Source organism: Oncorhynchus clarkii, chromosome 12 (genome assembly GCF_045791955.1).
Source record: "Oncorhynchus clarkii lewisi isolate Uvic-CL-2024 chromosome 12, UVic_Ocla_1.0, whole genome shotgun sequence".
NCBI classification, from domain to species: Eukaryota; Metazoa; Chordata; class Actinopteri; order Salmoniformes; family Salmonidae; genus Oncorhynchus; species Oncorhynchus clarkii.
The window spans coordinates 39,848,511-39,866,627 of NC_092158.1; positions in this window are offsets into that span (position 1 = coordinate 39,848,511).

Genomic DNA, 18,117 nt, shown 5'->3' on the forward strand with positions numbered 1-18,117 from the left:
ATTCCTTTTGCAGAACCAAATGCGGACTGAGGGAGAGGGGCGGTGCGCAGGCAAGAGGGCACAGTTACATCACGGAATCTCTACCGCCTGGATCAAAGCAAGGTAGCTTCAGTGCAAATAAATTGTACAAAAATAATAATACTATGCATCAACTCTAGTGTGGGGCTGAATACATGACAATAGACTGCATGTCTCCTCCTAATTCATCTGGTCACATGTAGGCTCCTGGGCACAAACTGGATGAGTCAAGGTTGTTTCAACGTAATTTCTCAAAATATTGTGATGTGGAATCTACATTGAAAATACATTGAATTTGAAAAAAGTAATAAAGGTAAACTGTTGTTTTGAGGGTGAAACCTCTTACACAGGATCATGTCATCATGGTAACCATATTTCAACAAAGACAACCCGTGTATAAACTATATTGAATTTGTATCTTTAGAACAACGTCATATCTTAAATGTTATACCCACTATATATTGTTTTATATATATAGGCTGGGTAGCGCATCTTACTGGAGAGTAAATATATCAACTGCTACCCTTTGGTCTCCCACCCAGGGTTGTACCCAAGCTCAGCCCTGCTTAGCTATGACATGTGTCACTGACTATTACCAATGTTCTATCATGAGAATGATTGTTGTTTTCTTTCCACTTAAAAACGAAATATATTCACTGTTGCTGTCGAAGTAATTCCTAAGGGTAAGTTTAACAAATGTGACCATACTTGATCACTTATACAGTAGGCTTTATCGCCAATTATGTTATTTAGGCTTATATAGCATTTGCAAAGTCATCAAGAGTTAGTTTCAATTCAACCCAGAATTAAAAAATAAATAAATAGACAATACAATATGCCAAGGGTTTCAACCTTTCAAATGTTATGATATTTTGTGATATTGAATTGTGTTTGGTTGCCAACAACCAAATATCTACCTTTGAAGGAGATTCATATTCTGCTTGGATAGTTACACCTGTGCCACTGACTTAGTCTGGCTTTAATTCCATTTGGTCTGCAAATGAATCATTGATATGTTGAATTAAGGTCTGCATCTCAACCAAAAATCTAAGTTAAAGAAAAGGACTGAATCAAATCAATCTTTGATTAAAGCACATTTATAGTTTGATTTGATTTGGTCCTATTCTTTAACTTTGATTTTTGGTTGAGATGGAGACTTGAAAAAAACATAGGCCTATCAATGATTAATTTGTAGACAAATTGGAATTAAAGCCAGACTAAGTCAGTGGTACAGATGGAACTATCCAAGCAGGAGATTAATGTCCTTCAAATGTTGATATTTTGTTGCTTTGACAACCAAACACACTTCAATATCACTTTTGAAATGCAATAAATAGCCTATTAACTTGTTAACAAATTATATGTTGGATTCACTTCTCCAACTCAACCAAAAATGTAAATTGAAGAATGGGATTAAGCCAGTAGCTCAAATGGAACTATGCAAACAGTAGATACAACTCCTTTAATTAAATGTTTATATGTTGTCGCATTGTCAACCAAATTCAACATTGCTTTTATAGTAGGCCTAAATAGCCTAAAGTTAAGGCGATCTTACAAACTAATGTAACATTCAACATTAAAATGAGTAACACATCCATGGCCACAATTTGAGGTTACTGTAACTATACATTTCTTCTGTAGGCTAATTATATAAATTGTTCATGTTCAAGATAGCATGCATAGGTTGTCGCAGGTCTGTGAAATCTTCTCAATTGCTGTAATAATCTGCTCAGAATCTTGAACTGCACACTCCAGCATCCAAACAGTTCACCGTGCACCCGCCATTTGATGAATGGAAATAGACATCTGTTACAAAACACCAAAAAGTGATATGCCATTCTGTGATTGTCATTAGGCCTACGATCTTGTAGCCTGAATTGATTGATGTGTCTTGCTGACAAGTGGACCTTTCTTGTAAAAAGAAAAGTTGGGACACCTGAAAAGGGTCTAGAAAAGCCTATGGGACACAAATACAGCTGTGTCTGTCTGGAGGTCATTGGTGCGGGGAAGAGAGTAGAATGTGATTGAAAGACACAGAGCCAACTATCCCTGGTTTAAACCATGAGAGAGAGGTGAGGGGGTTGGTTTAATTTGGAATACGCTTTTGTTTTAATATTTACCACTGTAGCAGTACAACATTGTATTTTAAACAAATAGGAGAATGATTCAAATTCGAGAACCCCCCCCACCCCTGCCACATTGTGTCAATTTCAATGCGATGTAAGAAGCAGGAAAACCATTACCTAGGCTATAGATCTAGGTCTGTCATTCATTTTCTATTTTGTTGTTAGCCTGTAATTTCTGTTTTGCAGGCCTACTGTGTACCCTGATTAAAAATGTAATTAACCTTGTAATGTACTAAAACAAGCATTGTGAGAGTTCATTATTTAGCACCAAACATAACACTTTGTATTCAGGACAAAAAGTGAATTGCTTTGCAACATTTTTTGCAGTATTACTTTAGCGACTTGTTGCAAACAGGATGCATTCTTTGGAATATGTTTTATTCTGTACAGCCTTCCTTTTTTTCACTCTGTCAATTAGGTTAGTATTGTGGAGAACCATCCTCAGTTTTCTCCTGTCATAGCCATTACACTCAGTAACTGTTTTAAAGTCACCATTGGCCTCATGTGCTTCTACATCTGCATTGCTTGTTGTTTGGGGTTTTAGGTTTGGTATCTGTATAGGACTTTGTGACATCTGCAGATGTAAAAAGGGCTTTGTTAAAAAATTGATTGATTGATGGTGAAATCCCTGAGTGGTTTTCCTCCTCTCCGGCAACTGAGTTAGAAAGGACACCTGTATCTTTCTAGTGACTGGGTGTATTGATACAATATCCAAAGTGTAATTAATAACTTCACAATGCTCCAAGGGATATTAAATGTCTGTTTTTTTCCTTGACTTTTTACCCATCTACCAATAGGTGCCATTCTTTGCGAGGCATTCGAAAACGTTCCTGGTCTCTGGTTGAATCTGAGTTTTAAATTCACTGCTCGACTGAGGGACTTTACAGATAATTGTATGTGTAAGGTACAGAGATGAGGTAGTAATTTAAAAATCATGTTAAAAACTGTTATTGCACACAGAGTGAGTCCATTTTGACTCAATAGTAAACTTTGTGATAAAAGCACTAAATTTGGCACAGAGGTAGATGTAAGTACCCTGAAAATATATACAGTTGAAGTCGGAAGTTACATACACCTTAGCCAAATACATTTGAACTACGTTTTTCACAATTCCTGACATTTAATCGTAGTAAAAATTCAAGGTCAACACTTGATTTTAAGAATGTGAAATGTCAGTCTAATAGTAAAGAGAATGATTTATTTCAGCTTTTATGTCTTTCATCACATTCCCAGTGGGTCAGAAGTTGACATACACTCAATTACTATTTGGTAGCATTGCCTATAAATTGTTTAACTTGTGTCAAACGTTTCGGTTAGCCTTCCACAAGCTTCCCACAATATATTGGGTGAATTTTGGCCCATTCCTCCTGGCAGAGCTGGTGTAAATGAGTCAGGTTTGTAGGCCTCCTTGCTCGCACATGCTTTTTCAGTTCTGCCCACAAATTTGCCATAGGACTGAAGTCAGGGCTTTGTTATGGCCACTCCAATACCTTGACTTTGTTGTCCTTAAGCCATTTTTCCACAACTTTGGAAGTATGCTTGGGGTCATTGTCCATTTGGAAGACCCATTTGCGACCAAGCTTTAACTTCCTCACTGAAGTATTGAGATGTTCCTTCAATATATCCACATGATTTCCCTTCCTGTTTCCTTCCTGCCTGTAAACAATTGTTGGAAAGATTACTTGTGTCATGCAAAAAGTAGATGTCCTAACCGACTTGCCAAAGTCGAGTGGTTGAAAAACGAGTTTTAATGACTCCAACCTAAGTGTATGTAAACGTCTGACTTCAACTGTAAATATGGAGCCAACCCCAAAAAAATAAAATTGTAAATTAATATTTAGCTTTCAGCCAATGCTTCTATACCAAGGTGAGAGTCTCATCTTTCAGATGATATTGGAACTGAGTTGATAGCCTATAGCGTTCCAAAATTAGAGATAAAAGATTAATGGCACCGGTGCCCATATTGTCTATATCGCCCACATGGGCGGTCATCTTAGGTCATACCGGTATATCAGATGAGCTCAATCACCAATTTCTCAGCCTCTGAGTATCACAGAAACACAACACTTTCAACAAATAACACAAAAATGTTAATGACAAGTTGCTATTGATGAAATATATAAAAATAACTGTTCAAAACCTTTTAAAATATATATATATATTTTTTACATCAAATGTGTCTATAAATATGTGAACATTTAAAAATGTATGCTTATTTGGGGAATTAAAACCATTTACTTGTGTTACCAAAGATGAATCCAAGAAAAAGTGTTACTGCTTGACAGACAGTATCTCTGCAATCATTACCGATATGGGGTAAACAATGACCCTTGTTGCCACTTTTAGGGTCATAAATATAATGGCGCTTTTAGGGTCATAATAAACATGAAAATGTTAATTCAACTAATTTGCCACTAGATCTCTTCTCATTAGGATAGCCTACATCTATTCCGGATCCATAGGCCTAAAAGAAAACTGAATTCCGTTTTAATAGGCTTGTAGTTTGGTGAACTGGAAAAGTTCTTAAATGCTCAATATTTAATCAACAAATTAAATTAATTATTTAGATATCTTTTCAAATGGCATTGGCTTTATATTTTTGGTTCATACATATTTATGTTTACGGTTGCCAAAATAATTCACATATGCCTACCACTATTTATGCAATTAATGATCCAATAAAAATCTATTGTAGTCTACAACTAAATACACCAAGATTATGTTTACGGAACATCACCTAATTCTAAAGCATGCAAGTTGTATTGATGTCTGTATATGGCGAAATGCTCTAGCTTGATATCAAATAGAACATGTTTAGTATTTGGTCAACTTGCAGCTGTACACATGAAATCAGCCCAAACGTTTGACAAGAAGTCCCTTGGCAAAAGATAATGCAGTCAGGTAAAGTTATGAAAATTAAGGATGAAATCAAAGTAACTGTGGTAGGCTAATATAAAATACTTTTAAAAAATCTGTGCATTCATTCAAAATCCATTCAGCAAACAAATAATCTTTCAAACATAGCTTAGGTTTAAGAGCAATTTAATCTGATACTGACCAAAAGGCTCATTGACAGTTTCTACCCCCAAGCCATAATCAAATAGCTGTCTTAACTATTTGCATTGACCCCCTATTTATTTGCACTGAATCTCTTGCACTGGCTCTATCCACACACTTACACATACTACACTGACAATCACACACACACACGCACGCACGCACGCACGCACGCACACACACACACACACACACACACACACACACACACACACACACACACACACACACACACACACACACACACACACACAGATTACATATGACTACACACACATAAACACTCTTTCACACTCTTCACATACGCTGCTGCTACTTTGTTTATTATCTATTCTTATTACCTAGTCACTTTTACCCCTACCTACATCGACATATGACCTCAATTAACTAAACTACCTCGTATACCAACACGTTGACTCTGTAACCACCAACCCTGTGTCCTCACCAATGTGCCAGCTTCAACAAAAATGCTGAATATGGTTTTCATACCTGGCACACTACTGTACCGCTCACACGAAAGAGCTGTGCAAACTGGAAGCTGTGTGTGTGTATTTTTTTTATTTACCTTTATTTTATCAGGCAGGTCAATTAAAAAAAAAATCCAATACACATAGAAGACTCCGCAACGCCTCTCATCTTTTCCTTAACCTGACATTTAACACATTATCACACATATGGCACTATAAAATGAGATGGATAATTGCTCCTTGAGAAAATAAAACATGGGAGTCCTTCATCCCTTCAGTTCTTCACAGTGTGAAGTGCAGCCTTTTGAAAAGGGCCTAATCAGCTCATTTATTTATGTTCCAGTGTTGGCTGTGATACTCAGGCTATCGCTTTCTGCCTGGCTGTCACCGCTGATGGATTAACAGAGCGCTGTGCCGATATGGAAAATCCTGCTGGAAGAGGAACTTGGAGTAGACGCTAAAGGCCAACACTTGTGGTTTCCCCCATCTGCCCGCACGATCGTCTCGCCCTCCCCATCCAAGACGTCCATCTATGTTCCTGGACTGGCCAATGTGGATCTATTGGACTCTAGAATAACTGTGAATGGAGGATAGTGAGTTGTACTGCCTGGAGCTGGGATTGGCAACCCCTTTTTGAAGGCCCTTGGATTTATTTGTATTTTTTCTTTAGGAACTCAGTCGCAGTCTCAACTTACTGTTGCGAGTTAGAATAGTAGAATAGTAGAATACACTAAGGCTGAATTGTTTTATTTTGTTTTGCATCACCAGTTTTTCTCTTGCTATGTCAGTCATTGATAGTCACTAAATTAGCCTATTTCAGCTAAAAAAGAAATGATTGGTAAATTAGTCTAGTGGTCAGCTATCCAAACTTAGTAATCATGGTTGAATTACCAGCTGGGGCCCCCACTGATTTTGTTAGTTAGTTTCACTCAGATATCATATAAAAAATTGCAATCATTTCTCTCCACCATATGGCAAAATGTGTAGAATTGCAGGGAATTAGTTAAGAAATTACTAAATTGTCTCTCCGCCCCATGGCAAAATGTGTAAAATTGCAGCAAACTTGCTTTAAAACGGCAACATTTTCTCTATGTCCCATGGCAAAATGTGTAGAATTGCACAAAACTAACTCTAAAACTTCAAATGTTTTCTCTCCGCTGTCAAGAGGGGGGGAAGCTAAAATGTTTTGCTCTCAATGTGGGAGGAGGTGGGTTATGGATGTGGGTACACAGACCAGCGAGCAACTGCTGCCCCTCATGATGAGCTCAGATTTTTTGTGGTCATCACCTCCGTAAAAGTTGCCCATCCCTGGCCTGGAGGGTGTGAGGGTACAAAACCAAGCTGTGTTCCAAGATAAAATGTGATCCCAGCAGTCATCACCCTACATGTTGTACTAAGACACTAACTTGAATAAAAGTCTGATAAGTAGGTGTGTGTGTGTGTGTCACGCCCTGATCCATTTCACCTGTCCTTGTGATTGTCTCCACCTTCTCCAGGTGTCACTTATTTTCCCTGGTGTACTTATCCCTGTGTTTCCTGTCTCTCTGTGGCAGTTCGTCTTGTAATGTCAAATCAACCAGTGTGGTTTTCCCGTGCTCTTGTTTGTCTATTCTCTTTTACTAGTCCTCCCAGTTTTGACCCTTGTCTGTTTTTCTGGACTCCATTCCCACCTGCCTGACCATTCTGCCTGCGATTCTGGAACTCTGAACTGGTTTTGTCCTTTTGCCTGTCCACAACCATTCTCTTGTCTACCCCTTTTGGATTGTTAATAACCATCCTGGACTCTAACCATCTGCCTCCTGTGTCTGTATCTGGGTCTCACCTTGTGCCCTTATAGTGTGTGTGTGTGAGAGGGAGCGAGTAACAGAGGAAGCTTGAAGAGTGCTGGAGAATGAAATGGAGCAGAGACTGAGTAGTTTAACCCCTTATTAACCTCTGTTTGGGGAATTTTATACACTAATTTAACTTTCACACTTCCATGTGTGCAGCTCCTGCCCAGGTCATTTTGTTCACAGCAGCTTCTGAGCTTAGCCTCACCTCAACCTGATATCACACAGACTACTGCACACACACCAACATTCACAAGTACAGCCAATATGAACCACAGTACTGCAGCCCTTGTATCAGCAGAATACCATTCTATATAAATTAGTTATGCGATGTAACAGAAATGTGGATTGTCCACACCCTGTAACACCCGTCAGAAGAATTGGACCAAGGTGCAGCGTGGTACGTGTTCATGATTCTTTATTTCTCAGAACACAACAACAAAAGAATAACGAACGTCACGTTCTGTAGGCTTCACAGAGCTAAACAAAAACAACATCCCACAAAACTAAGGTGTCAAAACAGGCTGCCTAAGTATGATTCCCAATCAGAGACAACGATAGACAGCTGTCCCTGATTGAGAACCATACCCGGCCAAAACATAGAAATAAAGAACATAGAGTTTCCCACCCAAACAGAGAATAAAAAGTTCTCTACGGTCAGGGCGTGACACACACGTATTCCATACTACATCATTTTCGACTACAGTTGATAATGAGCATGCAAGTTGAAGGATATGTTTGGGACTACAGAAATATTATTACGTTCTAATGCCACTCACTGTGGTAGCAGATTCTTACAAAGAAGCACGTTACAATATTTGGAGCAGCTCAATAAATTGAAACGTGTGGAGAAATGGCCATGGAAATGTACATGTCATTTTACATGATTTAATACCATATCACTTTTATAAAAGAGTGAATTCATTTGGATTCTCCCGCTCACATGAGATGTTTTTTTCTCGAGGGTTTCCATGCTGTCAATGTTTATCTCATTGACATTCAGATTAATTGAGGTGGAACACATTGCTTATTATTTAGTTTAGGCTGGTGGGGAATAATATAAAATAGATTATGAAAATAAATAGTGCATGAAAAGAAACAGCCGGGGAGGGATGAGTGATGAGGATACAAAATGGAGCTAAATGCAAAATGGTATTAGTATGCACTTTGCTTTCCCCTAGTCAGTCTTCTCTCAGATTGCATTTTAGTCTGCCTTCACTCACTAATGCAGAAAAGTTGTTTTTCACCAGTAAGTAAAGTAAAATCCAATTCTGGCAGGAGGAACATGCTCTCTTGAGACTTGGTTCGTACATCATTGAGTTCTGGGCATATAGTCTCTACTGCAGGAAACTGTTGCTGCTGTAGTTTGAAGGAACAAAGATTGGCTACTTATGGAGTTTAACTACAAAGGAAACATTTAAACAGTTCTGCTCAGTCAGTTTCACTAAAGACAGTGTTGGAGTGCATAAGTGAATTGGAAAGTGTGCAATCCCCAACATTTTAAATGAGAGAGCTTTACAAGTTTGACTCTGACTGCAGTAAATGTTATGTTGAAGCTTTATAGTGTACACCAGGAACACCGGCAACCCAGGGACCCCCATCATACAATAGCAAAACATTGTTTTTTCTCACATCTTGTCTTATCTTCAGGTGAATGATAATGGAAAGAAGAAGTAATTAACATTTTAAAAATGAATAGATTTGGTAGATCATTTATAATTATTTTGACCTCCCAACACTATAACATAGCCTATTAGCTAGACATGTAACTCTAGCCTTTTTGTGTTATCAAAAATGTATGTCCAAGTAAAAAAAAATGCTTACCAGCAGCCAGTGGCACTTGCCACATTTGTAGCCTATTCACAGCTGCTTTTTCAAAGTCTATGTCAGATACTCCAGTGAGTGTAATTTGTTCCAATGACTGTAATTGGCTCAATATTACACGATTAGATAAAAAGGTGCTATCTAGAAACTTAAAGGGTTCTTTGGCTGTCCCCATAGGAGAACCCTTTTTGATTCCAGGTAGAACCCTTTTTGATTCCAAGTATAACCCTTTCGAAAGAAGATACACACTGTGCATAGACTTCATTTCATAGTGTAGTTTTGGTTTACATTTGATTGAGTTGTCAACTAACATAAATGAAAAAAATATGGAATTCCCGAACTTTTTGAAAATCCAATCAGTTTTCCACGTTGATTCAACGTCATCAAATTCCTTTTTTTGGTTGAAATGACATGGAAACAACATTAATTCAACCAGTTTTTGCCCTGTGGGTATTCTCATCTTTTCTACTGTAGGTACAGTACCAGTCAAAAGTTTAGACACACCTACTCATTCAAGGGTTTATCTTTATTTTTATTATACATTGTAGAATAATATTGAAGATAACAAAACTATGAAATAACACATGGAATCATGTCGTAACCAAAAACATGTTAAACAATCAAAATATGTTTTAGATTTTAGATTCTTCAAAGTAGCTACCCTTTGCCTTGATGATCAGCTTCACCTGGAATGCTTTTCCAACAGTCTTGAAGGAGTTCCCACATATGCTGAGCACTTGTTGGCTGCTTTTCCTTCACTCTGCGGTCCAACTCATCCTAAACCATCTCATTTGGGTTGAGGTCGGGTGATTGTGGAGGCCAGGTCATCTGATGCAGCACACCATCACTCTACTTCTTGGTCAAATATCCCTAACAGAGCCATATGTTCACCTACTCAGTGTCTCCCAAAGACACAGTGGTTAGAACAGTAAAACTCAAATTTGAACTCATAAAATCAAAGGACATATTTCCATTGGTCTAATGTCCATTGCTCGTGTTTCTTGACCCAAGCAAGTCTCTTCTTCTTATTGGTGTCCTTTAGTAGTGGTTTCTTCTTCTGAGACCATGAAGGCCAGATTCACGCAGTCTCCTCTGAACAGTTGATGTTGAGATGTGTCTGTTACTTGAACTCTGTGAAGCATTTATTTGGGCTGCAATTTCTGAGGCTGGTAAATCTAATGAACTTATCCTCTGCAGCAGAGGTAACTCTGGTTCTTCCATTCCTGTGGCGGTCCTCATGAGACAGTTTCATCATAGTGCTTGATGGTTTTGCGACTGCACTTGAAGAAACTTTCAAAGTTCTTGAAATGTTCTGTATTGACTGACCTTCATGTCTTAAAGTAATTTCTCTTTGCTTATTTGAGCTGTTCTTGCCATAATATGGACTTGGTCTTTTACCAAATAGGGCTATATTCTGTATAGCAACCCTACCTTGTCACAACACAACTGATTGGCTAAAAGGCATTAAGAAGGAAAGAAATTCCACAAATAAACTTTTTAAAAGGCTCCAGAGTGGCGCAGTGGTCTAAGCCACTGCATTTCAGTTCTCATTGCTAGAGGCTTCACTACAGACCCTGATTCGATCCCGGGCTGTATCACAACCAGCTGTGATTGGGAGTCCCATAGGGCAACGCACAATTGGCCCAGCGTCGTCAGGGTTAGGGTTGGGCCGGGGTAGGCCGTCATTGTAAAATAACAACATTCCTAGTTAAATAAATGAATAAATAATAAATAAATAAACCTGTTAATTGAAAAGCATTCCAGGTGACTACCTCATGAAGCTGGTTGAGAGAATGCCAAGAGTGTGCAAAGCTGTCATCAAGGCAAAGGGTGGCTACTTTGAAGAATCTCAAATTTGAAATATATTTTGATTTGTTTAACACCTTTTTTAGTTACTAGTTGATTCCATATGTGTTATTTCATAGTTTGATGTCTTCACTATTATTCTACAATGTAGAAAATAGTAAAAATAAAGGAAAACCCTTGAATGAGTAGATGTGTCCAAACATTTGACTTGTACTGTATGTAATTCAAAAACATTTTATTATTTTGTTGCTCGTGATATTCATAAAAACATTGAAATACATATATATATTTTTTTGATGGACCCCCTGCAGTACCTTAGGGCCGAGGACCCCCTGTTGAATACTCCTGATGTACATATACGATAGTTAATGTAGTAAGCCTAAACGTCTTTAGAATTTCAATACTGTACGTTTATTTCCTACATTTTTTTAGCCTAAAAATCTTTTGAATACAGCAAAACAACTTCCATCTTGGTCAAAGTAAGCAGTGGGGTAAACACGCATATGCCCAGTTCGATCAGGACGTCTCTCTGGTTCTTGGGTGAATTTGTTTGAAAAACTAAATATACGAGCCATCGGGGAGAGAGATGATTGATGATATATGACTGGGTTTGATTCCCAAATGAACATCTGGAGATCATTCTCCCCCCATCAACACTTGATTTCCTGTTATGCTTATCTTGCAATAACGGAGCATGTGCGCCCAGCTGAGCCATACGGTCCATGGGAGCCGAGCACTCCTATAATTACACTCTACAGTGCCTGTTGTGGATTCCAAAGGAGCTTGTTTTAGAATGGTGGATCTTTAGACTAGGCCTAAGATATGCAAAGACAGCCTGGGTATAGCCTACTGTAGCCTGTGGAGCTGCAGAGAATAACTAGAGAATTATTATGAGCAAATTCCGTGTTCATTTTACCAGAAATTGAATTCAACTGACTGTACCTTTGCTATGGAATTCTGTATGGTTTATTAGGTACATGGCCAGAAGATTAGTGGTGCTCATTTTTTTCCCCCACCTTTATTTAACCAGGTAAGCTAGTTGAGAACAAGTTCTCATTTGCAACTGCGACCTGGCCAAGATAAAGCATAGCAGTTCGACACATACAACAACACAGAGTTACACATGGAATGAACAAAACATACAGTCAATAATACAGTAGAAAAAAAAGAAAACAAAGTCTATATACAGTGAGTGGAAATTAGGTCAAATTAGGGAGTTAAGGCAATAAATAGGCCATGGTGGCGAAGTAATTACAATATGGCAATTAAACACTGGAATGGTAGATGTGCAAAAGATGGATGTGCATGTAGAGATACTGTGGTGCAAAAGGAGCTAAATAAATAAATACAGTATGGGGATGAGGTAGATGGTGATGGTTAATGTATGGTGATGGTTAATTGGTTTTTAGCACAGATGGCTGGAGAGGGGGAGAGATCAGAGATGGAGAATAGCACAGTGTGTGACAGCAGGCAGGTCACCCATGATACAAATCAGTATTCGACATCCATCCCTTTCAGAGGACATCGGGAGATGACGTGTAAACTGGCCACTGGGGGCAACAGTGTAGACTTTGGTTTTTGCTAGGGACGGGATGGAGAATGAGAGTAAGCACTTGTCACTGGTTCCAAAGGTTGCATGTTTGAATCCTGCGATAGAAAGTTATTTTTGTTTTCAAGCCTTTCCCAAACCTTAACCCTGATCTTTACCATTCGGAGTTAATGCCTAACCTTAAGAATTCGGTGTTAATGCCTAAACTTATCCTTTGAACGATACAGAGAAGGAACCAAACACTTAGAAATTTGACGTTTGGAATACATGAGAAACATGGATGAACATCTAATTCTGACGTGAGACTGTGAGAGCTTGTTAGTGATAAATTGATGTATTTTATTCTTCAGTTAAAAAACACACATACACACAGTACACACATTTTAAAAACGTGACAGGGATATCTCAAAAAAGTTAGACTTATTTCCATTGTGGTCCCTAAATGAAAAGTGGTCCTCTTTGATGGTGAGGAGGATTGAAAAGTCATTCTAGCAGTCGGTTCCGGGTGATGTAAATGGAGTTGAGGCAGTGGGCTGGAAAAGCAGTATAGCTTGAGTGGAAGGGGCATCGATGGTACAGCCAGAGAGAAACAAAGACAGTCTAACAAACAGACCCTGAGCTCTTTGTCAGTGCACCACACCTGCTTCTCCGACATTCAGTTCCTGCACAGGTACTGGTCATCCATTGCTGACAATGTGGCACCCATTTGGGTGATGCCACGGCTGCTGAAAAACCGTTCAAAAGCCATCACGCATCGACAGTGGTTAGGAACAGTCCCTTCTCTGCTATCCCCGGACACTGCATGTATTTGTTGTTGTCATTCTCAGCAAATGAAACAAAAAAAGCCAGTGCTGCATTATTTAAATCCAAATACCCTAGCTAGCTAGCTATCAAGCCAAACAAATAGGCTCTCTCGCTCTCTCTCTCTCTCCCTTTCTCTCTTTCTCTTTGCCCAGCTAAGTCTTGCATCTGGCTATAAGAGTGGTTTGTAGTGGTAATAGGAATGTTTTGGGTGGTTGTAGGGGGTTGACTTGATTCACCGTCCAGCTGGTGATGGATACAGAGAAAAGTAGAAAGATTTCAGGTACCCTGGCCATCGCACAGCCTGTAAACTTAGACGCGCCACTAATTATGAAAACAGACATAACTGATGTTCTTGTGAGCCACTTTACATAGCTAATTCTGAGGTGCTTGATTTGCCATCACAAACATTTCACAAATGCTTGTCTGAGGATAGGTCAACCAAATAAATCAATAACTTGTCAGTTATAAAAGACTGATGTTTCCTGAAGAACTGGTGGTTTCGTGGAATTGTACTATAATTTGTTAGTATTTTGAAGGTGTTAGTATTTTGAAGGTGTTGAGTGTTTGTTAGATACAGAACATCAGTAGGCAGAGATAAGATGTTGCTATTGTAGGAAAATAAGTTTATGTATGTTTTCCACTATTAAAAACAAGAAATCTGCAGCCTAAGATAATATTTCTACAAGGCCATAAAGTACCTTGAGAAAACAGTACAGTCCCACCGGCCACAGACACCAGTTCAACGTCTAGTTTTGATATACATTTCGTTGAGTTGTCAACTAATGTGAATTCAATGTGAAATCAATAAAACATTTCACCATGTCATTGGATTTAGGTTAAAAATTGGGTGAAAAAAAAATATACAATAATTTTACGTTGATGTTTTCCACATTGATTTAACGTCATCCCATTACATTTTTTGGTTGCAATGATGTGGAAACAATGTTGATTGAACCATTTTTTGCCCAGTGGTGTAAGATTGCTGTATTACTGCTAGTCTCTTCCATTGAAGAAATTCATTCCTCAAGTCATTCTGAAGGCGAGGGCAGAAACTGAATATGACGCAGACTATCTGGGAAGTCTCTATGTGTTCCCCTCCATGATATAAAGACCCCAAAGTATCAGGCAGCCCTGACTGGCCACATCCACAGACACATAGAGCCATCTGCACCCGCATGACGTTGGGGGCATCTGTAACCTCTCCAAGGGGCCTCCCTTTAAATACTCAACGTTGCCGAACAGCCGAAAACTCACTTTTTGACTAAAGATTCTTATGCCCCTCTAGTTGCATGTGTGGCATTTCTCAGTCACACATTATCAGCAAGACTGGAAATTGGTGCTTATGTGTGTCAGATTTCCCTGAGGAAACGTCTTCACAGTCCTGTGAGAAAGAGAAGGACTTCGTACACTCACTCACTCATTCCTGCTGCATGCAACCCACCCCATTCATACTGTACGGACCAACTGGCCTAATAGAAAAACAGAAAGTTCCTTGAGCAAAGATCAACAAAGAATACCTGAGTGAATTAAATTATTTGGAAAACGCAATTAAGGGAATTAACTAGAATGATCTCTTGGCCTACACAGGTGTGGAAGCTGATAGTCAGATTTTTCTATCCACAATCCAGACTACAATAAATGGCTTCCTAAAGAAAATCAAATCCAAACCTGGCCAAAAGAGCACTCTTCCTTGGCTAAATGGAGAAATCTGGAAATTTATGAAAGAACGAGATTATGCTCTAAAAACAGACCTACAATCCAAATTAGAGCATGACAGACGTAGGTTTACAAGGTTGAGAAATAAGGTGATGAAGGAAATCAGACAGGCCAAGGCAAACTTTTTTAATTAACATAATTGGTGAAGCAAAGGAAAATTCTTAATTGATCTGGGAGAATCTAAAAAAGTGAACAGGGAAAGACCATAGTAACACTGCAAAAAGACTAGAAATCATGGTGAATAACAATCTAACACAGGATACAGTCGAAATAGCAATAGCCTTCAATTCCTACTTTATTGACTCTGTCAGGGTACTGACACAGAACCCCTCCACTGGTTTCTTGGGCTCAGTGCTAGCGAACGACGCTCAACCTGTCTTCATCATAAGGGAGGTTTCTGAGTCAAAGGTGAACAAGGTGATTAGCTCACTAAAGAACTCTAAAGCCAAAGATGTGTTTGGGCTGGATTCTACCTTTCTTACAAACTACAAAGAGTCACTCATTGGCACCATTACTAAGGTCATCAACAAATCTATTGGTCAGGGGGTGTTTCCAAGGGTATGGAAGTCGGCCATAATGACCGCCATCTTTAAATCGGTTGACCCTGCTGACGTGAGTAACTACAGGTCCATTAGTATACTACCTGTGGTGTCGAAGGTTGTTGAAAAGTGTGTAGCAGAGCATCTGATTACCCACCTCAACAACAGCCCCTTCACATTACACTCCTTGCAGTTTGGCTTCAGAGAGAAACACTCCACAGAAACGGCCAACTGCTTTCTTCTGGAAAATGTGAAGTCCAAGATGGACAAAGGGGGCGTTGTTGGGGCTGTGTTTCTAGACCTAAGGAAGGATTTTGATACTGTTAACCATGAGGTTCTCATCACAAAATTGTCCAAGCTCAACTTTTCCCCCGATGCCTTGATATGGATGAAATCATACCTTGAAGGCAGAACTCAGTGTGTCAGAGTGAGCAATGAGCTGTCACCCACTCTTAGCTATGATGTGAGCGTGCCCCAAGGGTCAATACTGGGGCCCCTCCTGTTCAGCCTGTACATTAATGATCTGCCTTCTGTCTGTACTGGGTCTGACGTTCAAATGTATGCAGATGATAGTGCATTCAAAGAGCAAACAACAAGCTGCACAGGAACTCACTACTGTATTGGTTCAGGTTACAAAGTGGCTCAGTGACCCGTGTTTGCATCTCAATGTGAAAAAAACTGTCTGCATGTTCTTCACAAAGAGGGCAACAGATGCTACTGAGCCAGATGTCTATGTGTCAGGGGAGAAGCTCCAGGTGGTATCTTATTTTAAGTACCTTTACATCATACTTGATTCCAACCTCTCTTATAAAAAGCAGGTGAAAAAGGTATTTCAAATAACCAAATTCAACCTAGCTAATTTCGATTTATATGAAATTGTTTGACTACAGACGTAGCAAAAACGTACTTCAAATCTACGATACTCCTCCACTTAACATACTGCTTGACTAGTTTGGGCCAAGCTTGCTGTACAACATTAAAGCCCATTCAGTCTGTCTACAAACAGGCTCTCAAAGTGCTTGATAGGAAGCCCAATAGCCATCATCACCGTTACATCCTCAGAAAGCATGAGCTCCCGAGTTGGGAAAATCTTGTGCAATACACCGACGCATGTCTTGTATTCAACTGGCTCCCCCTCAACTCAGTACTTCAGTTAAACAGAAAACCCAAACATGTGCCAGCAGATCCACAAGGTCTGCCATGAGAGGTGACTGTATAGTTCCCTTAAGGAAAAACACCTTTAGTCAATCTGCTTTCTCTGTGAGAGCTTCCCATGTCTGGAATGCACTGCCATCAGACACACAACTGCACCACCTACCACACTTTCACAAAAAACATGAAGACATGGCTAAAGGTCAATCAGATTTGTGAACCTAATCCATAGCTGTGTATTGCCGCTTTCCATGTTGTCTGTTGTCTGTAGCTTGTGAGGGGTGGAAACACTTTGTTGCTTTTATGGATTTTGTTTGGTTGCTTTTTGTGCTATGTTGCTCTGTCTGCATGCTACATCTTGCTTGTCCTATGTTGCTCTGCATGTGCTCACTGCTCAATGATTGTCTGTATTGTAATTGTTTTTAATAACCTGCCCAGGGACTGCGGTTGAAAATTAGCCGGCTGACTAAAATCGTCACTTTTACTAAAACGTTAATTCATGTGCACTGTCTCCGTAAAAATAAACTCAAACTCAAAGGATGAAATACAGGCAGTCCAATGACAAACAGTTAGAAGAAAACGCAATACTCTAACTTTCCTAAGCAGGATTTTTTGAAATACCTTTTTTGAGTCTCCGGGGTCCAAGAGTTGAGTCCATTAACAATGTCCATTCCTGCTGTAATGCCGCCCACAGGGTATGAGTATGTCATTTAGCTTGTGTGAAGTCTTGGAGGAATCATACCTACAGCTCTGGCAAGTCAGGGATGTCAAAACGCTTCCTGGTGATAGTGGGGAATGTTCTATACTTGAACTTGACTGATTACACACAGTTGGCCCTTCCTGTGGTTGAATACCAAGGAAATAGCCCCATGACAGTACCAGAAAGTTAAGTCAATATTTGATTTGAAAAGTTATAATATTTGTCATAAAATCTGCATCCGGCAACTGAAGAAAACATTTTTAAAGTAAAGATTGATGTATATGTTGTTTGTATTCTGGGACTGTTCACATGATTTGTATCTGTCCAATAGCTCCTGTAAATTTAGGGGCATGGCATTTGATAAGGGTAACGGTTTAGTGTGTGGCAATATTATAAATAGCCTTCAAGCATCCTCCTCTGTTTCAATGGATGATGATCCATGTGGAATTAATTAATTAAAAGAGTTAGACATAACAAGAAAGATTGGAGATATGTTTCAGTTCTAAAGGGAGAAAATATCTCTCTTTCTA